The sequence below is a fragment of the Struthio camelus genome, chromosome 2 (genome assembly GCF_040807025.1).
Source record: "Struthio camelus isolate bStrCam1 chromosome 2, bStrCam1.hap1, whole genome shotgun sequence".
NCBI classification, from domain to species: Eukaryota; Metazoa; Chordata; class Aves; order Struthioniformes; family Struthionidae; genus Struthio; species Struthio camelus.
The window spans coordinates 30,178,301-30,200,810 of record NC_090943.1 but is presented as its reverse complement, the minus strand read 5'-3'; the positions used below and the strand labels follow the sequence as shown (position 1 = coordinate 30,200,810).

Below are 22,510 nucleotides of genomic sequence, written 5' to 3'. Positions count from 1 at the left end.
TGCCTGGAGGAGATTATTGGTTATATATTCATTCATTCTCCACCTCAAAAAAATTGCAAAGGGTATTTAAAAAGGAATATGAAAGGCCTTGTTCCCCCCTGAATCAGTACACCAGCATGCTTCACTAGCCAATTTGTGCCACCGAATTTTTCCTGAATGTTAAATTTCATGAAGAAGCAATCTGGGAAGCCCAAATTCTGAGTATGTTTTCCTAAGGATATGTTCATGTTATGTAATACGAGCTATGAGACCTATGCAATTGTTCACAATATGCAGAAAAAAAAAAGAAGGGAAAAAGAAATAGGGGAAGATTCTAAAAAACTAAAACTCTCCTGATGCAGAGAGAATTAAAAAGACTATTTTAAATAAAGTTGGATGCGTATCGAATATAAAAAAAGCATTTGTGTATAACAGAAAGAGCCGCCAGGTGTCAGGCTTGCTTTACGCAACCAGCATTTCCCTGGCTCGGAAGCAAATTCTTGCAAATTTGTTTGATCCGATTATTAATATTGACAGTAATTTTCTTCCGAGGAGTAACAGTCACACAAGTTAACTGTGTTACCAAAGAAGTCTATATGCAGCAACATGTATATAGGTTTAAATGTTGAAACAGCTGTTACCATAGCAACTGCTACATCAGACGGCTTATAACTAGGTGAATGAGGAGACTGGAATAACTTCCTGATGAGAAATTCAATTAATATGTCAGTGTTTGCAGGCAGAAGCTAAAAAGCAATTCCTTTGAGTCTGCAGTCACATTTTACATGTGAGGTTTTTCTCCAAAAGGGAAATGCTGCTGCCCATATTCCCTTTATGCTTCCTTCATGTTTGTATAATAAATTTCTGTTTTCAAGGCTCTCACTTGCGAACCCTATTTATTTTGCTCATGCTAAATTCTCACTGGGGGAGTGGTGTGTAGGCTTTCATTCATCATATCCACATCACATAGGTAGTGTGTTGTTACACAGGTTGTCATTCCGCTGTGTCACAATACGCAAACAAAATTTTTTCACTGTAGTGTTATCTTTATTTAAAATGCACAAAATAATACACCTTTTAAAATATGGCTTCATAAAGACTAAGTGCTGTAACGCACTTTGCATGCCAAAGGTGGAAAATGCCCCGTCCTTCTGCAATTTATATTCTGCAAGGCTCCTTATCTCCCACTGCGGTATAATCTGCACAGCACTGTGAATTCCCAGGGATGCTGTCACTCTGATGGGTACAGCACCCAACGCTGTTTATTTCTGGTGTTATTTTTAAGCTCCTCTTGTACAGTTGTTCCCATAGTAAGCACCTCTAGGGAAGAGTTCACAAGAACCAGAATGCATCAATAAAAGATTCCTGACTCTAATCACAGGGAAACTCATCTCTGCCTGTTCTTATCTGGGCATGCCATAAATTGATGTAGGGATTCATAGTCTTTTCTTCCAAGATTCCCAAATCTTTTGTGATCTTTGCTCATATGAAAGTGTCCTTTTGGTCCCATACTTGAAAATCCTTTAATACTCTTCAACCACTTTTAAAAGTTAGATAATACCCAAGCCATTTTGTTTCCATTCGGAATAGAAATGTATTGCATGGCTCAGGTTATTTCCATGGAGTCATCCTGTTTATTAGAAATGCATAAAAAGAACATAGTTCTCAGAAGCCAGTAGGAAAAGGTATTGGAAGCGTTTCCTGCTTATGAGTTTCCAAGTCCAGCAAAAATGGTGTCCAACAAATCGTCTGCTCAGAATAAGTTTCCCACTCTCTAAATAGGTCTTCCTCTGAGGATTACATTCACATTGTTTCCCTGGCTCTCTGGTTACTTCTACTTTGCATTTCTAGGTATGTTCAGGTGGACAACTGCAACAAATGCATCAGTCCCTGAATTTGCAGTCAATTTTGAGGCAAGCCCCTTTGGCAGGCCAGGTGAAATTCTACTTGGGCCTTGTGCAGCCAAACACATACTTCTACTGCTTTATTTATCACTAAAAAGGGGGACTTTCAGTGGCTTCCTAATTTAGCGTAAAGCAGAAGTAACTGTAATAACACACACCCAATAGCATCTTTGAGGTCAGCCAACAACCACGAACATCAAGCAGAGCAATACCTGCCTGTGTCACACAGGACACGGGCGAAGTAGATGTTCATAGTGAGCATATACTTAACATGAAGTCTGACAGTATCACAAGTAAATCTGTCATCATTTATCTATATGATCTCTGAAAAATTTGCTTTTCTTTGAGGCTGTATATTAGTGCTTCCTTATTACTGCAGCTCTGTGAATCTGGAAGGTTTTCTGTGCAAACACAAAGACTAAAAATAGCCTTTAAAACTGATCTGCTGAATTTTGATTTCTGCAGATTGCTTCCAGATCAATAGTTAGGCAGGATCAAGAAGTAAGCCTAAAATATGTCAGAGACAGAATGGACTAATGAACAGCCACTAGCCCGGGACTCATTTGGCTGAGACTTGAGAGATTTGCCTTCGATTTTCAGCTTTCTCCCGTATGTAAGATGGGACCACAGATAAGCCACTTCCATGCCGTATAATTCTGTTTAGGTTGCTATCTATCGTCTGTCTTGCCTGTTAAGATTATTTAGAGACAGACTTTTAGAGGCTTTTTTTTATATTTACACTTGTTTACACAGTGGGGACCACATATAGTCAGGATCCTCCAGTGCTCAAGCAATGCAGTGACTCCACTAACAGTTACAAAAGCATTATTAGTAAATCATAGATACTATGGCAAATGTCAAGGCTCACTAAAAATAGCTTTACAGTTTTAGTCATAACAGCAAGGCCATCCATCTCATGCTTTATTGATTTTTAATATTTTTATATCATTGCATTAAACTTTTCCCGAAAGAAGACAATTTTGTCCATGTTTCCTTTTCAATTCCATGTGCATAATACAATAAACCAGGTAAAAATATGTTTAATTATTAAAGAAGTCATTTCAAAATTTACCCACATTTTAAAGAGAGATTCCGTGCAGGGAACTGCTGTTTGTACATTACAATGCAATAAAGCATTTAATTAACTCTGTCATATCTTAATGTCAATTCAGTTTCGCTATATGTAAACTTACAGGCTTTAGAAATGAAAGGAAGTTGATTCCAATGGCACTAAAACATGCGCAGGTTTCTTGTTGTGCAAGTTGTTATGAACACATGCAATTTGATATGGATTTGAACGTGTTATAAGACCAGAATAGAAAAAAGTTTAATCAAATCAAGTGGAGGATTCTGGTGCTAATATATTTTTCTGTCATGTAGGAAAACATATCAATGAACTAGAGGATAAATGTATAAATCTTAACTACTCTTTTGACATATTCACACCATGCGGTGGGAAGACTGAGAACGGGGACAGCAGCACAGCTAAGCTGCACTGGAAGCAGAGTAGTACCACGATGCTATTGTGATGCTGCCTCTCTGCTAATTGGTTTTATTCTATTAGCTTGGAAGCAAGGCCATGTCTATGTGATTATATCACAGCTGGACATCAACCAAAACCTCTCACCTTTTTGCACTATACTGAGTCTGCACACAAGCACAGGCCAGCTCAAAACTGAGCATTTCTGGTAAGCTCTGTTGTGCTTTCTAGACATACCCAGATAAACTGGTTTTCCTGGTCTGATTCTATGGAGTGCCAGTTGAATAAATACAAATATACAGTTACTAGCAATTCCTAATATTTATCAAAAGAAAAATCAAAGTTGCTGTCTTACACTTGCTTGTTCTCTTCAGCTGAAAATGCGTCACATAAAACAACACAGAGGGTCTGTAGAAATTCAGGCATTTCTTAATATGCTTCTTTAACCAGCTGCTTAGAAATTTTTACTACATCATTTCAGGCCAAATAATGCTAGCATTTCCTGTGCTGTAATTATGAATCTTACTTCTTGACACAATCTACTATTCCAGCTCCCTCCTCTCTCTTCTTTTTTTATTAGATGCTTTTCAAGATACTGGCAAGAAATATGCCTGTATCTGTGGACCATATTTTTCAGCTTGTGTAAAGTGATGTAGCTCTACTTTAAAAAGAAATTTCCAATGGCAAAAGCAGCAGTGAGGCTTAGATTTGCCCTGGGAGTTGGTTCCTTAGCTGGCCTTTGTGCCTTTGAAAATATCCCATGGGGCCCCATATTTACTTTTCTAATTATTTAAAACAGTTTGGGCCTGAGCCAACAAGGTTCTTTAAGAGGCACTCAACCAGTTTACTCATGTAAAATTCAAACGTCTTTACAAACACAGTGATAAGAAGAGCAAAGACAATAGCAGGAAAATAGCTTTCCACTGGACCAGCCACAATCTTTTCTGAATTAAAAAATTCCAACCAGAAATAGTACACAGCTAATTCCTGCTATAATGTTATAATTTTGCATTTTCTCTATATGGTACCTTGCCCATGAGAATCCAAAGCACTATACTAAAACTCATTATTCCTCTGTGACTCTGTGATCAATCTTAAAAATTATATGGGTTTTACTTTTGGGAAATAGAGTTAAAATTAATAAAGTCCAGAGAAGATGATGAGAAAGGTTAAAGAATTCTGATAAAAGTAGAAGATTGGATACTGTAAAGGTACATTGTTAATAAAGTTAATAAAGACAAAAGTGAGTTGCATGGTAAGGGGAATAAAAGGTAAGCTTCTGTTTCACGTGCATTTTTTCGCACAAAACCAGGTAAGCTGGTAGGCAGCGTGAGGAAAGTACTAGAGAGTATCACCAAGTACCTTAGAAGAGTGCTCTGTAAATCTACAAAAAAGGCCTCCCTCTGCGTGGAGCATGCATCTGATCACACCATCTCAGGAAGACTCCTGAAGAATTACAAGGGGTTCAGAGAAGAGTGACAGAAATAAAAGAGAGGAAAAAATTCTTACAAAGGGAGTCCAAAACAATGGTTTTTTTGGATGGGAAATGAGTAAAAAAGGAGTTACAATAAAAAGAACTTCCATTCTGCCTGCCTATAATCCTAATCCTTGATACATAAGAGTAACATCAGGGTTGTAATGCTAATAACAAATAAGTAAACATAAGAAAACTTCATGGTTATGGTCTTAAATTGAGGGAGCAAGAATTAGGCTGAGATCTATATTTGACCTGCAGTCAGCTCCTATACAGTTTCTTGCATCTTCCTCTAGTGCTAGCCATGGTTAGATACGAGATAGCCTAGAGGTCCAGTCCAGTAAGGCAACTTCTTTGCTCCTTTAGCCAATGCATAAATTGTAGGAAAATGTGAAAAATGGGCAGTATTCCCAAACCCCTGAGCTAGAGTTGTTAAAATGAGGAAATTGCAGTTGCAACACTACTCAAGCTTGACTAACTTTCATTCCTGAAAAACAGAACTTAAAAGTCCTTTATAATGCATTCTGCTTCCATGTTCGGTGCAGTCACTCATTCTAGCTCTTTGTCTCCAAGATCCCTGGGATAAAACTTGCAGGTACTAAAAATAACAGCATTAGCCCGTCAACACACTCTGGTCAATGAGTTGAATAATGCAGACCTTATGAGAATGTACATTTACAGCTCTTTCAGATGAGCTGCATAACACAACCCATTAAACATAACTGTATTGATCTAATTTCATTATTTTCAGCAGACTGGCGTTCAGAAATTATGAGCTCCACTAATGAATACCAACCACAGGAAAACATGGCTATAATTTATTAAATTTTAATTGAAAACATCTAGGATGAGATGTTTGTCACTATGGATAAAGGTTTACTATAATGAAAGTCTATGTTAATGCAAAATATTCATAGCCCACGTTTTTCAAAGAGCCAATATCCAGCAAATTGAATAATTCTTTTACATTTATATACTACTTATTTCTAGTGACAGGGTTGGAGAATGATATCTTCCTGGAAATATAAACAAGATAACTTCAATAGTGACCAGAATAGCATGTCCACGCCTGTATGCTGAAATAGGAAGGAGGACTTTTATATGTTGCAATTAAATAAGCCATTTTTCAGAAGAGGTGGCTAGGATTGGCCATATGCAGTAATCATTTCCTTACCACAAAACAGCATCGTTTCTTGGGAAAGAGGGCCTGATGGACTCTCCTTTTTCAGTCGCAGGAGTTAATGTGGATCACACAAAAATGTCTGTAATGCCACAACAGACTACATCACCTAATCTTGCCTCCAAGGAAAATTTTAGGACTTCATTCAGTGAAATGCCACTGAGCTAGAATATAGGTTTTATAAAATCAAACCTATTGTCCCCTTCATCATTCTCCCCATGACAGCCACACTTGCATGACATGTTAGGGATCTCTGAATGTCTTTTGATTATTTTAGTTTTATCAGTCAAATTCTGGCTTCAGCCAGCTAACATATACCTGAAACTCTAACTGTATTCATTCCATATTTATAGCACTGTAATAGAAGAATTTGGCCTCGATGAATTAGGGAGAGAGCAAACAGCAGTGTTTATACATTTCTACAGCACTGAAGTACATATTTTTTTATATTACAAAATTTGTCTCTGCTTTGTGCTTTTGAGCAACCTAATATGAGGTAATTTCACACTATGTTTTCCTAAGGTTGTACCCAGCTGATATGATGTACCACTGAGAGTAAAATCCTGGAATGACTGAAGTCAGTGGAAGGACATTTACGTTACTGCTCTTTGGAAACTTATCTATATCAAAACCGACTTTATCTGAATGCAGCACAGACATTTTAGGGTGCATTATACGGTAGGTGTTCTGCCTCATATCTTAAGTGCCAGACAGGGCATACCGGCGTTCAGAGATTTGAACCATGCCACTGATTAATAGTTCTCTTGAATAGGAGTAATATTCCTACACTTAAAGCACTTTATCATAATTAAATCACACTGCAGAATAGATAACAGACATTTCCTGTATAAAATTTGTCTTGAGCTAGTCTATATCTGTGTGTGTCTACTAGTTAAGACACTGGCATATTAAGCAGCAAATCAGCCCTAAATTCCATGGCAAGGTTTGGCAGTGAATGTGACAAATTTGCTTCAAATTTTGGACTGAGGAAAGAACAATTTGCCATGGTCCCCCTCTTCCAAAAAAGAAGAAGATAAAACAATTCCATTCTGTTAGACCATTCCAAAAGCGCATCATGCAGTGAAAATACAACTCGGTGTCTGAGTCATGTAGAGTGCAAGAATATGCAGTCTTTGAGGGATCCCACTGAGATTAAGAGGACTGATATGCTGGCATTTGCTCAACGTTAACAGAATTTGTAATTAAATTGTATAAAGCCCCCAAACGAAGTATCTCTGATGTTTCTCAAACTATCTTAATGGCTGGCAATAAGCATTTTTGGAAAACTGCATTCATAGAATCATAGGAAAATGTAGATTGAAAGAGATCTTGCAGAAGTCTTCTAGACCAGTACAAAGTGGGGCTTAATTCAAAGTTAGAGACAATTTTAAAGTTAAATCGCAGTTATAAGTTAAAACTTGCCAAGTCTTGAATATCTGCAGGGATGGAGATTTCACAGACTCTCCAGGCACCTCCCCCAGTGTTTACTCTCATAGAAATAATTTTTTCCCAATATCTACTCAGAATTTCCCTTGTGACTTGTGACTGTTGCCTCTCGTCCTTTCACTAGGCAGTGGTCTCATTTTGTCTTCTCTACATCCTCCTATTAAGCTGTTGTAGACAGCAATAAACTCTCCCCTTAGCCTGCTCTTCTCAAGGCTCAACAAACTGAGTTTCTTCAGCCTCTACTCATATGTCATGTGCTGCAGCTCTCAAGCACTGGTGGTCCTCCTCTGGACTTGCTCCAGTATGCCTACGAAGTCTTGTACTGGGGAGCTTAAAACTGGACACAGTATTCCAGAGGAAGTATCACAAATACCAGATAAAAGGGAATAATCGGTTCCTTCAACTCTCTGGCTATGTTTCCACTAACACAAGCCGGTATGTGGTTGGCCTTCCTTGCCACAAGTCTCACCGTTTTGTGTTCAGTGTGTTTTCCACAAGGACCTCCAAATCCTTTTCTGTAAAGCTGCCTCTTGGCAGACAGCCCCAAGACTGTACAGTTGGCTGGGCCTATTCCATCTATAGCATGGGGCTTTGCATTTGTCTTTGATGAACTGCATGAGGTTTCTGTCTGCTCATTTTCTTCAGTCTTTCAAGATGCCTTGCCCTCAAGTGTATCAGCTTCAGTCTGGAAGCAGCTGTGAACTTTCCAAGGATGGGTTCCATCCCATCATCCAGGTTATTAATGAAGACATTTAATAATATGGGCCCCAGAATCAGCCTCATAGGAATGCAATAGTAACCAGCGGCTACCTGAACTTTAAACCACTGACTCTCTGAGCCTGGTGATTCGGCCAGTTTTCCACCCACCTTCTAATCCACCCATCCAGGCCATCTCTCTCTAACTTGGCTATCAGAATACTGTGGGAGGCCTTGACAAAGGCTTGCTAAAGTCACGGTATTCAATATCCATTGTTCTCTCCTAGTTACTGACAGAGCCAGTAATTTCATCCTAGAAAGTCATCAAATTGCTCAGGGATGATTTGCCATTGGCAAATCTATGCTGGCTGTTCCTAGTCACTTCCTTTTTCTTTATGAGCCTGGAAATGGCTTCTGGGAGGACTTGCTCCACAGTCTTTCTGGGGACTGAGGTCAGGCTCAGCCCCTTTTTTGGCCTGGTTGAAGATAGGTGTGATGTTTGCTTTTTTCCAGTCATTAGGGATCTTCCCCAATTATCACAACCATTCCAGGACGATAGACAGCATCCTCAGGGTGACTTTCGCCAGTATCCCATTCAGTCCCATGGAGCTGGGTATGTCCAGTTTGCCTAAGTGGTCCTTAATTCAGCCTTTCTCTACTGTGAGTAGGTAGTTCTTCACTCCCCACAATTCTGCCACAAGGCACAGGAACTTGGGAGGCCTGCAAGCAGACCTTGCTGTCAAAGACTAGGAAAGATCCTCATAATTGTACACATCCTTCTACAGCTCTCAGAAAAGCTTTACAAAGGTAGATATAAAGCAAATGGAAGGGAGGAGGTTTTTAACTTTTTTTTTTTTTTTTATTGGCTGTATTTCATACTTTATGTTTGGTATGGCTAAATAGGTCAATGTCTTCAACATTCCTCAAATATTTGATTCTACATTGTTTTTCCTGGTTCAAAAGAGAAATGTTAATCTGAGAGATCAGGTGATAAGCATCATAGAAATCTCTTGGCTTAGTCTGAGTTAGAGTATGAATGTTTATTTTAGACTGTTTAGAATGCCATTCATTTTGTTTTTAAGTAACTCATGGAAAAAAATTTCTAAGGAACTGAACTGCGCCACTGCGCCTGAAATTCTGAAATTACATAACCAGAAGGATTACAGGAGCCTGACCCAGCAGCCACTGGAGTCATTGAGACTTTAGATTGGGCCTGTAGTTCCTGAAAGCAGCAGTTAATCTAAAGTGGATCCAACTTTAGATATTTACTTAACCACAGTGAACCCTTTTAGTGGAATTTTTGCGACATGAAGAACATCATTAATTGCCTATCCCTATAATATATATTGCCAAATACAAAAAAAGATATAGCTAGATGAAAAAATGCTGGTTGCTTTTTCAAGCACCAGCTCTGGGGTTACGTTCCGGTATCAGAGCAGCTAGGTACGTAAAAGATTTGCTTTCATACCAATGAGCAGGCTGCTTACATCTTGCATCAAAGTATGCAGAAACAGTAAAAGTGATACTTAGTTTTTCACTGCTCAGAATGATTAGGAAGCAGAATAGATAGAGCTCTTATTTCTTTACATTGCACAGGAACTACCTCTATAGGGGTAGTAAAAATAAGCTGCTGATATAGAGCAGAGGCAGGCAAGCGGGTAATACACCACAAAAGAGCATCTCAAACGCACAGCATCTCTGAGACCTATTTCTAAGCTGAGCAGATCACGCATCATTCATGGATCAAGGCTGAAAAGAACAGTCTAGCCCTGAATATTTTATTTTCTAGAATTCAGTCTAATGAGTTATTTTGCTGTAGAGGCAGCAGATTAGAAATAGAGCCATGAGAATATGACATATTTTACATTTTCAAATGCAAAACAATTTAAATCTACCAATAATATGTATGACAAGCCAAGTTTTATCCTGATGGGAATTGAAATGAATGAATTGGGAACCTCTCCAAAAAGGATATGATAATGGAAAAGCTGACAGACCTTCACTGCAGCAGCTCAGCACAATAAACTACTGTGGTACATATGACTGAGGCGATCATGAGAAAACAGCAAATTTTAGCAAGTCACATATCTAAAAGTATAAGATGATCCACATTATTGATAACCCAAAATAACAGATAATCAATGTAGTGTGCTTTCACAATAAATAAACTAGTATGATTTCAAGAAAATTCTATGGATAGTTTAAATCTTCTAACTGACAGTATTTGTGAAGTTTAAGAACCTTTTTCAAATCCTGCATTAGGATAGAGGTTGAATCTTAAGGTAGAATTTCTATGTACATTCTAAGTAGCTGTTGATCTCTCTTCAGGAGAAATGAGCTGAGCTAGAGCACATCAGTAAAATGGTTTATTTGACCATGACATTTTCATCTTTGTAAAACGTTATGAGGATTTTGAAACTCTTCTCATAAAATCAAATTGAACGTAATTTCAAAATTAACATGTAGGAAACACACAGAAAATATTTAGTTATGTGGAATGTACATATATGTGATGAAAAAAAAAAGAACAGCACAAATAAAAGAAAATAATGAATCATGGTGAGAATATAGTTTGTCTCCTGGGGCAAGCAATCCTTGTTGTTCCCAAAAGAGAAGGCAAAAAAAATCATTGCTGAATGAGAGATACAGCAGTATTTCGCAGAACAAATGAAACGGACTGGAAAATAAAAATTTCAATATAATTGATATTTCTGATCACTTTACAAAAATATCTGCCCTACACTTCATAAAATTGACTGGCTTGCTTTTCAAATGCTAAGACATACAGGGGCTGAACAAAGCAGCATTTTTAGAAGAGCAACCTCCGTGATTCCTGTGAGGGCAAGGAGAAGAAAAAGAAAAGGAATGGAAAAAATATTTTCCTCAAATAGGAGATCTCAGGACGTTCGAAGATGAAATTGTTAGAGTGTCGTGATCTCCAATATAATCTCAATGTGTTCCGAATTTCAGCTTCAGTCACCTTGGGGATCTCCAAGGCAAGCACTCGTTTAAATTCAAAAAAATCTCTGAATAACACTACACTTCTGGAAGTATCAGGAGTCTCCAGAAGTAGTTATATGCTCCAGATATTGCCAATATAAGCCATAGATGTTTACTCCTACTCAGATACAGCAGCAGAAGTGTATGTGGGAAGGTGTAGCATAGGCCTATTCAACAGGAAGTTGCCACAAGGAAATTGTAAATACAGTTATCATTTATTTAAAATATAAATTACTATTGCTTTATTTTGATTAGGTCAGCTACTTCAGAAGAAACGGTTTCATCTTGTTCTGATAACAACAAATAAGTTGTTTCAGGCAATGTAATTCAAAGAACACATGCTTATGGTTACCTTAAAAAAAAAAAAAAAAGAAAAGAAAAGAAAAAGAAAACGACCAAAATAGGTAAGATCAAACTAATATAAGGATTCATTTCAAGAATCATCCAAACTTGTGCAGCAAGTGGAGATGACATGGAAAAAAAAAAAAAAAAGTCACCTTTCATTAAGGTTGTAGAACATTGTGACAAAGTCAAGGTCATAAATAAAGGGAGATTATACCTGTTAAATACAGGATTTACTTCAGCAGGACATGAGTTAGGATCTAGATTTGACAACCTGTATTTTTAATATAATTTTAAGATAATATTCAGTATATTAGAACATACAGTCTAAGGGTACACATAAGGTCCAGAACCTGTGATGCACAAATCAGCTCAGTGAGCAGACTAAGGATGCCGTTGCCATAACGGTGTTGGCCAGGTACAGTCTTCAGGACCCAGTTTAAAGGCTTTGAAGTAAACTATCACAGTGCTGAAACTGCAGCTCCAAAGTACCACTTCAGCCATGTTTCTCAATTTCAAGCAATGCCACGTTTTTTTCTATTAGACTGTAAAAATAACATAACACTGCTATGCCATCTGTCTTTAAGGACCTCGAAAATATCGCCTATCTCAATGTGGTTATCTTTGGACAGCCAGAGATCAGTTTTTCTTGGAGGGTAAAGAGATTATATAGTGCTGGAGGATCTGATTCAACCTGTCAAAATCCCCGAAATTACTTAAACCATGATGCTTGGATTTACTTCAACTTTATCACTAAGAACTCTTTGTCACACGTGGCAAAGTTTTATTCAGCACAATGACAGTGTGTTTTAATTTATTTTCAAGCATATATTACAATACTTTACAAAATGAAATATTAACATATTTTGGAATAAATCAAATATTTCAAATGATCTGCAATTTTGATTGTTGAGGGTGCTCAGTAGGTACCTTAGACACCAAGCTATAGTATTAACTGATAGCAAGTATCTATTAAAGATGATACCTTTAGAACACTCAATAGGCATATATTTTATTATAGAAGTGTTTATAAAATCAATGAGTAATTGAAAATAAATCATTCTCTGCTGTTGCTCGCAATAGCTTTTGTATTTCAGGATTTATGTTTTAATATGCTAAAATTATTCTCATACTTCTGAGAATATGCAGTACCTACTGTTCACAGTATAACAGCTGTTATAATTTTTTTAATAGACTTTCACCCTCCTAACATAAAAAACACCGCCAGGAGATCTTTAAAGATGCGATGACTCAAATTCTTAATGGGTAAAAATATTTTAATAGTTAATACAACCAAGATTTGGGGTTTTTAATTGAACAGTTCTCATGAGCACATCAAAGAGCACACAGTACCATTCAGCACTTCACTCTGTAATTCAGTTCTTTACTATACTATTGCCTCCTAAAGAATCACTTTTAATAAAAAATTTGTCATCTAGTTCATATTATCAACAGATAAATCTACCTAATGAACAATTATTTTGTTGACACAACCTCCTCCCAAGAACCGTTGTTTAATAAATATATCCGCTGCTCGTACCCTGCTTCTTTCTCATTCCCAGTCTTGTGAGAAATTTTTCAAGTACACCTTATGCATTTCTAGCCTGTGGAAACACTTGAAAAATGATTGAATGGTTAAAGGCAACAGTAAACTAATGTAAGAACCCTTGGCCAACTCTGCCATAGACTTTGACAAATCATTGTATCCACTTGTGTCTTACAGATCTCTCTGCGATATCCTTACTGTCTCTCTTCCATTTTCCATCTTCTCATTTAGACTGTGAACCTCTCTTGGAAAGAAGTTACTATTTGCAACATGTATGTAGCGTGGCTAAAACTACAGGGCTTTGATCTCTGCTGGGATTGTTAAATAATGCTATGTGGTAGACTACAACTAAATACATTTCCAGCATATTGCAGGGACTGGATTGCTTACTCAAGTCCATAGTAGAGGAAAATAACCTTAATTCAAGTATATTTGGATTTTAGAATACAACTGAGGACTGCAGGTTGTATCTGTATTTAAATTAGTATTTTCAAGTAAACTTTTACAAAGGAGATGTTATTATTGTTCCCAGATGGAAATCAATGCAAATCCACTACCATGCCAGCTCTCATCTTCTACTGTGTACTTGTTTTTTATTAAGGACAAACCCGGCTCTTGAATGCCTCACTGATTCTCTAGTGAATTTCCACAAACACTAACTCCATCTAAATTATGGATTAATTAATGCAGCTCTTTTCATTCAAAATGTCAACTATGACAAGTAGATGGTCACTCCATATGCTCCATCCCTGTTATTCAAGTGAAAGATATTTGATAGAAAATAATCATTTTTTACTGTTTGCACGGGTTAGAGTATCCAAGGAGTTGAAAATGACAATTAGGGAGGGAATGAGTGTTGCCCAGTGGAAGAAAGTACAATATCATCCAGACAAGAGGAAACGGGAGAGTTGCACACCTCACTGATAATGAATTGCACAAAAGAATGATGATATTAACCTTCACTTGGAAAGCAACATTAAAAGTTAACACTTTGGACTATTTACAACAAAACATGGTATCTACAGTGAAACTAATCCTGCATGTAGAAGAATCTGGGCAAGTCCTTTTGCTCACACCTCTGTAAGCGGGCAGAGGAATAGGAAAATAACGTGGACTAAACATCACAGAAACCACTATTAGATCCTTTGATCCTCTGCTAGGATGCTGGAATCACTCCAACCGACAGCCCTCTAACTCTAAAGCTAGCTGTCACTCTGGGGGCTTCACTACTCTTGTACGTATTTTCCACTTTATGAAAACAGAAAAAAATAATTAATTAATTTGCAATCTATGGAGCTGCCAACAGGCTAACGGTTTTCATCACTCTAAGCTGAATCATGTTTTCCACAGACACAAGTAGCCAGGCAGTCCTTACACAATTTCCTCAACTGATGACTAGACTTGGTCTACATTATGCTCTCACTACTCCGTTTATAACTAAGGATATAACACTCTCTAGAGTCTCTTCCATTCTGTAAGGGTTGGCTCCTACAGCTCACAATTCCCAAAAGAGTACCCTTCATTGAGTTCCACTGGCTTTTCATGTACATGGCTGTCACACAACCAATAGAGACTAAATGCATTACAGTTGGTAACTAATCCAACTTCAGAAATAAACACAGAACAGCAGAAGGGGAACTGAAAAATTAAAAACTATTAAATTAGACAAACAAATTTTACTAAGAAATTTGAAAACAGATAGAAGATTGGTAAGTCATTTACAAGCAGCAGTAGTGTTCCAGACATTGGGAGCAGTGTGGGAAGAAAAATAAAAGACCAGCAGGCAGATCAGCAAGGACAGAAATGAATAAAAATATTCACATAAGAGACTGAAGGGAGTTTAAGAGGAACTTCTCCTACTTTCCAAAATTTGAGCAGAAACTCATATAGGCAGGAGAAGAGTTCTGGGAAGATTAAAAAACATTATGAATGTGTGTGACAGTTTAGCCACGAACAAATAATAAGGTTATAGTCCTTGGAAGATGAGAAAACCTCAATATCATTCCGGGGATATCTGAGGCTATGTAAATGTCAAAAGTAATTAATTAATTCACAAGTACATATGAAAAGGAGGATAGAGTTAAAACATGAAAAAAATCTTTAAAAATCTTAAGAAAATAATATACAGAGGGGAAATTTTTCATTCTTATTGCTTCCACTGACATACAGCTCACTACCATTGGATTCCCAAAACACTTGAATTTCTAGCATACTCACTCCCTCTCCTGATGGATTTCCATTTTCTTACTTGAATTTCTGTCTTATTACTTGCAGAAATGCAATATCCTGGATTTAGAGAAAAAACCCACACATTCATTGAAACTATATTACACAGGAAGCATAGAATGCAGGAGAATGCATCAAATCAAGTGACAAGGAGAGCATAACCCACAGTGTGTTTTTGTAGCAATGCAATACAATAAACATGACTGGAAGGTCAGTCCCATTGAGTCAACATGTGATTTCAATCTTCCACTTTTTACAAATTAAATGCAGCTGAGACAAAGCATAACACGAGGTTCAGATGCTGAAAAGATCTTACAAGGAGGAGGGTAATATTTATTGCTGGCTCACCCTTCCAGAAATGCTAGGTTTGTGGAATGGAAGGTTTAGAAAGTCAGTTCTCTCCTGCTAAAAGGTGTTATTTCCAATTGTGGTATGCTTAATAGTTACACCTTAGAGGGCTGCAGTTCCTCTCTATATGAATTTTATAGCAATTTTGGTGAAGTCATTCGGAGAATCTCAGTTTGCAATGGGATATGGAATTCTACAAAAGAACAAAACTGGTGAGTTTGGACTTCTTAAAGTCAGTGGATCAACTGATTAGTGGATGTGAACAGGACTTTAATACTCAAAGGGAGAAAAAATGCTAGTGTCAGAATCAATATAGCATGGGTGTTTTGTGCATCAAGTGAGCTCTGCCAAAGAATTAGGTTTGCAGAAAATAGTAGGTACACCTTATTTCATGTATCATTTGCAATAACTTTTCTGTGGTTACGTGTCTGTGTTTCTGCTGCACTAAAAATATCCCACGAGAGATAGGAGAGGTGCTAGAACAACCAGATGGCACTTGCTTACGTTTATAACATCCTTGTCTGATGATAAACTATATGAAACATGATAAAAGATCAAGAAATATCTGCAGTGTAGTAAGAAATAAAGGTTTGAAATTATTTTCTTTTTAAGGTCATAAAATAACCTTAGCTAATACTTCAATTAGCACATTAAGCTGGACAATACTAGAAGCTGTTGTCCAGTTTGTAGAATGTTGGCCTCGTGTAAACTAGAAATGAGCTAGACCAAGACCCTGATTCTAGGTATGTCCATCCACATGCATAACTGCTGGCATAAAAATAGTTCCTTAATGACGAAAGTACAACGGTTTTCAGAATCAGGCTTTATTCAGGTCTGCTATCTCTACTACTTTACCCTGGCACAACTAAGAAAAATAATGCATTTAAATTTACCAAGTAAAATTTTCTTTTGTGACTTGTTTCTGCTCCTGCAGTGATTTAAGTACACATTTTCCACTCTGTGAGATGTTTCCCTCCTAGGGGGAAAAAAAAAAAAAATCTAGGAGATTTGCACACAGAGACACAATCTGCTAAGTTCAGGTTCACTTATGAAGAAAAATTATCAATATCAATGCCAGGCCTGGCTGCAGGGATCCCAGATCCTCATCTATTGCAGACAGACCTTTTGCTCCTGATTAGCACTACTTCCTTTTGGGGAAGGTAAGAAGCAACTGCATGAAGTTTTCTCTCAAAAACACAGTACCTAGGATAATAATGACTGAAAGAGTAACACCTGTAATGCAAGTATTAACATCTGAGCTAGTTACCCTTTCAGAGTCAAGGGAGCTCTAGTCCAGAGTTTATGGAATGATTCAACTCATCCAAAAGTAAAATAACCACACTCTAAAAGTGCCTTTTTCTATTTGCTCTAAAAAGAGCTCTGGGTGACCAGCGCAGCTACCAGCATCTACGATATACTATTTTAAGGTGAATGAGATATCTATAATCAGGTTTCCTATTCAGTATGCCAAACTTCTGGCCGCTGAAGTGCGTTGCACCTTTTTCCGCAAGACTGAGACCCCATTAAGAAACCTGCCTCCCACAAAAACACTTGTTCACTGTTACTGTGTTTAAACACAGAAGACTAAACTATTAGCATTGCTGCAATTCTGAAAAGCAATCTCCTATTTCCTGTCATAAATCCTCTCCAGTTTGTCAGCAGACTGTCTGCACTATGTACAGTACACCTGGGTAAAATCTTCCAGCAGTGGTCAGACCAGTGTCAAACAGGGAAATTATACAGCTTCCCCAACTCCTACCTGGAATTCCTCAGGTTACACCTCTATTAATCAAATTATCCCTTTTGGCCTTTTCACCACCCTGGGAATGTGGGTTTAGATAACTTGATTAGGATCCCAAGTCTTTTTCAGAGTTGCTGCCTCTCAGGGTAGAGTGTCCGTTTGTGTAAACGCATCCAGCATTTTTGTTCGTATACAAGCAACCGCCAGTGAAGCTGTTTGGCTATGCCTTACAGGAAGCACCACGAGACTGTGGCAGGAGTACTTCAGACCACTCTAAGGCTCAGCAAATAACACCCCACCACCTTCCTCGTTTCTACTTACTTTGTTTTCCTTTTCATCTTCTATAATCCTCTCCAGTCTGGGACACTGATATTTTATATCCGCTCTTTTTCTTCAACCCTTTCCTTAGACCCTACCAACTCTATCTCATCTCCCATGCTCCTACTTTCATTCCAGCTGTCAATGCTTAACCTACAGCTGTTTTCATATGCAACACAAAAAAGCTAAACCCCCCTCCCCCACTTGAAAATATCTACCCCACTTCCCCATCATGCTACTCGCCCAATTCTTCTTTCACTCCCCATCTATCCAAGCAGACCATTTCCAAACGCCACCCGCGAGCCCTCTTCCCTCACCTCAAGGTTAGCATTTGGCTTAAATGCGGCTCTTCCAGCACCGTACTGGAACAACTGCCCCCAAAATCTCCAGTGACCTGTTTCTGACCCAAGCTGAGCCAAGGTTCTCCTTATCCTCTTTGACGTGCCAGCTGTCTGTCACGTCAAAGGGCTGCTTTTTCCTGAAGTCCTCGCTTCCTTGATTACTACTATTTTATTGTGGCGCACGCGTCCTCTTATTTCCTTGGCGCTCCTCGCTTCCGTCTGCTTCCTCTTATCCTTGCTTGCCCGAGGTGGCAGCTTTCTTGGGGACAAGAACCACCTTTTCAGCCTGCCTGGCCAGCACCTAGGAGGAGGGCAGGCGAAGCGAGGTGTTGTTGCCACACGACTGTTACGGAATTCGCTAAATTTGGTGAAGTCCTCTCATTCTTAAGGGCCGCAAGAACGATCTGGGAACGGCAGGAAAATAACAGCCCGTTGCTCCTAAGACCCTCAGTCCCCAGCACGCAGGGGCTGAGGAGAAGGGATGCGGGTTGTGGCTGAGGCGGTGACAGGAGGCCCGCGGGGCGCCCTGCCACCGCCTCAGCCGGGGACCGGCGCGGCCCGGCCCTCCCACCTGCTTCCCCCGAGGCCCTTTCACGCGGCGCGACGCCAAAGCGGCCGCGGCCGCAGGAGGAAACGCGACCGCCGCGGCCGACGCCAGCCAACGGCCGCCGCGGCCCGCGCCGCCCTCCCGCCTGGGGCGCTGGGCGGCGGCTCGGCTCCGCCCCCCGCGGGGACCGCCCGCGCCGGCGGAGGCGGCTCCGTTCGCCGCTGTGACGCCGGCGGCGCTGGAACACCTGGAGGGGCGGCGGCGGCGGCGCGGCCCTGCTCGGCGGCCCCGGCCCTGCTCAGCCGCGGGCAAGGTGAGTGCGGGGAGGGGGCGCCGCGCCGCAGCCGGGCGGGGAGAGCGGGTTCCGGCAGCGGCAGCCGCGGCCGGTGTCGGGTGGGTGCCGCCCGAGGGGGACGGAGGCGGCGCGGCGGCCGGGCCTGCGGCGCCGGTGCCCGTCGGGGCTGGGCGGCCGAGGGGCAGCTGGGGTCGCACCTCTGACGGGGGGAAACTCCCGCGGCACAAGATGGTATCTGCCCCTCGTTTCTGCCTCCTCCTCCCCCTCCCTCCTGCCGTGTGGCTCTCTCGCCATGATGATTGCAGCTAGCCGCCGTTTCTGCCTCCTTTCCTCCCGTACATCCTGCCTGGCTGTTTGCCCGCTGGAAGCGGGGAGGCTGGGGAGGGAAGCGTCCGCTTCTCCTCGGTGGTTTCCTGCCTCGCTACCAGGCCCCGGGGCTGAAATTCGCGTTGCTGGACTGCGGCGTGTGTCACCCTCAGGAGGGGCGGGCAGCGGCTGTGTTTACCTGTGGGCTTCAGGGGGTGCTTGTGGGTTTTTCAGTCTAACAAAATGTGAGTCGTGTGTCAGGTACTGAGACGTTTGCAGCGAATGAAACTGGAGTTAAAAAAATAAAATCTTTTTAGAGCTTATATTTCATGCAAGGTTGAGCTTTGTAATCAGATTTCACCTGCGTTCATCAAACTGGCACGTTAATGTGCTTTGGATGTGCTGGTATAAAAAAAAAAAAAAGAAGAAAAAAAACCATTACTTCCATGGCCAAGTCAGTTTTTAGTAAGTCTGAAGAGTGCTGTGCTGTTTATTTAGTTGGTGTCACTGTGTATATGTTCAGGGCCAAACATAAATAAATTGTCTGGTCTGCACTGTCGTGGATAGTGCTGATAGTCTTAAGGTCTTACGTGGACCCTCTTCAAACAGTAATTTAGTTTGGCCTCAGTGGATCTAGTTCTAATCTGAAAATGTGGAACAGAGTCAAATCTCAGGTTCTGTGGACCCCCCACAAACTTGTGTGGTGCCAATATTTTGGCTACTTGATATTATAGTAGCTTGTACTGTGTGGTTGCTCCTCGGGCTGCCTCTCCCTGCAAGCCTTATTTTAAACCAAGTTGATAGTTTATGACTAAGAAGCACCTGTTATTTCCCCATGTTTCCCTCTCTTAACTCCCTCTTTCCTTCAGCTTCTGTATAGGTAAAGGATTTTATTTAATTTAGGTCTCAGGAGGACCCCTGGTTCTTGTTCAGAGTACGTTACTTGGAAGTAAGCTGTTTTCTTGCTTTTGTCTGGCAGGGCTGTCACTGTCAGGAAAATGATTTTCCTGTGTTTGTTTGACCGCTTTTCTGCGCGGAGAAATTGGTAGGTTGGGTTTGGAGTCTATAGTGCAGGCTCTGTTTTGTTATTGCCTTTCATTTGATTTTTGTATTAATTTACTCTTTCTCAACTTTGGCTATCCAAGCTTCCCTGGGAGTGCAAGTATTACTCCATATTGGTATCTGCCTGGCAGTGATCTAGGAGTTGCTCTTGTTAGTAGCACTTAGCATGAAGTCTGTGAACGTCTCATTTAGACATTAGCATTTTTATGTTACTCTTTGAGTAAGGTAGCCTTTAAACTAATAAAGTTGCACTGTTGTGTTGACAGTCTCTTCCTGTAATATAAGCAACTGTGAAAGTTTTATCTTAATGCCGCTGAATTTAACTTAAGGCCACAGAGATCTTCCCCTGTGTAGTAAACTGCTATAACCGGTATAACCAGTCAGGTTGTTCTCATGGCAAGCTCTATTGGAAGATGATGTGGCAGTTGAACGCTGCCAGACCTTGGTCAAAACGAGTTTCTGAGTTTCCAAACTTTTTTTTTTTTTTTTTTTTGGCTATTCAAGCTTCATGGGTGAAATACTGTTATTTCCAGGAAGGTTCAAACAATGGTCATGAGTTAGATGCTGGTAATTGGAATTAGAATTCCCTTGCTCCTTAACTGAGAAATAAAGAATTTAGTGCTTTTTAGGTACAGGTGACTTTCTCCACCTGTCAAGTTGTCATCATGAGAGAGGAAATTATATATGTGCAGCTGAAAGTGTGCAGGTTCAAGAAGATCAGTTATGACTGTATGGAAGGGAAGGTTTCTTGAATATCTCCTGCACAAGATGACGTTGTTCGGGCAAGGGAGGTGTCACATAGCGCAAAGTAAAAGTGCTACTGAACACTATTACAGAGCTGTCTTTTTTCCTTCGTGGAGGCTGAAACTAACAGTCTTCTGCTCTCTTCTCACTTATGCGTACTTTACAGGGCCAATTACTTGGGAATTCGTCAGAACAAATTAACTTTTTTGGAAGAGTTAAATAATAGCCTCTTTTCACTCTTAAACTGGTGTTGAAAGCTGCTGGTATGACTTGACAGAAAAACGTAACCAACATCTTAGCTAAAACTAAAAGTTAGGAAATAGCCTCAAAGACTCCTCAAATATCTTCTGTAACAGGGTTGGTCTGAAGCGGTTCATTCTTCAAGATGTTCTGTGAGTGCTCAACTTTAAAAATTACTCCAGAGACAAAATTATGCCACATGTTGCAGAAGCATTATAAATACAAAAGCCTGGGGAGTGAAGAATGCTACACAAAGAACCAAGCAGGCAAGAACAGTAGAAACATTTGACCTTTTGCATGTTGATAGTAATAATAGCCTCACCGTAGTTTTTCCCTGTGGCTATTGTTAGCCATGGCAAAATGAGGGGCATTTTGACCTGTTATGTAATCACTTACGTCAACCTTGGGAACTGTCTGTTCTGCGTTGTTTAAACAGTGTGTGGGTCCATCTTGCAGGTAGCTTCCTGGGAGTAACCACTGCTGTGGGACTGGTTGGCTGGTGTGCCAGGGTCTGAAAACAGTAATATAAAGGTTGAGTGGATTATGCATCTGTCAAGAGCATGCAGTCTGTGTTAATCATGCATGTGTACTCAAAGAACAGTGAAAGAAGATCACCCTGTATTGTTTTTGCTTTGCATGCAAAAAATGTGTTGCTAATCAAATCTCTTTATTCATGGGTGTAAAATGATCTCCTGAGGGGTTTTAGAGAAGGTTATTCTCCCTTGTTCCTTCTCCCTGCATTATTCCCCCTCAGGTATAATAACGTTACTTCCTGACTTCTGCATGGGTGAATAAGGGAGGAGGGGCTGGGAATACTGGGAGCGTTGGCTGTGTCGGGAAATAAGGTATCTAAATAAGGGAGCCATTAATTTGAACTTATATAATGACATTTGTCCATATTTATAATTGTATAAATGTGAAAAGAGGTTGTCTGTATTTTTGTGCATCCACTTATTTTCTCATAGGTTCTACAAAAGTGGAGATTTTCTAAGACTGAGACTCTAGAGTTGTTATGGGTAGAATGTGTCACAAAAACTGTGTTCTTACTATCTTTTATAATCTATGCACAGCAGGTATTCCATATGGCATTTTCTTTAAAAAAAAAAAAATCCTATTTTTAAACTCATGAGCTAGATAGTATTAAAACCAATGTATCACAAAACAATTTGATAGTCATTTCAGAGAAATGAAGTAGATCTACATTTATAATGCGAGTAAGTACTGGGTTGCCTATTTCCCCAGCTCTGATGTTTATTTGCAGAGTGAGGATAGACCTGCCACTTGACTTGTCTCCA

At 39.8% G+C, this 22,510-nt stretch overlaps 1 protein-coding gene across 11 annotated transcripts in view; it reads left to right on the top strand.

Annotated features, from left to right (window-relative positions):
• Positions 1-18,706: 18,706 nt before the first annotated feature.
• ICA1 (islet cell autoantigen 1) overlaps positions 18,707-22,510 on the top strand; it is a 72,023-nt gene continuing 68,219 nt past the window's right edge. For 3 of the 11 annotated variants that reach the window (XM_068934950.1, XM_068934943.1, XM_068934945.1), the window contains exon 1: positions 18,742-18,881. The gene's annotated coding sequence lies outside the window, so the exon portion shown is untranslated. Of the gene's footprint in view, positions 18,882-21,331; positions 21,482-22,510 lie in introns of those variants that run through there. The other 8 variants (XM_068934946.1, XM_068934951.1, XM_068934942.1 and 5 more) reach the window with 7 other exon arrangements.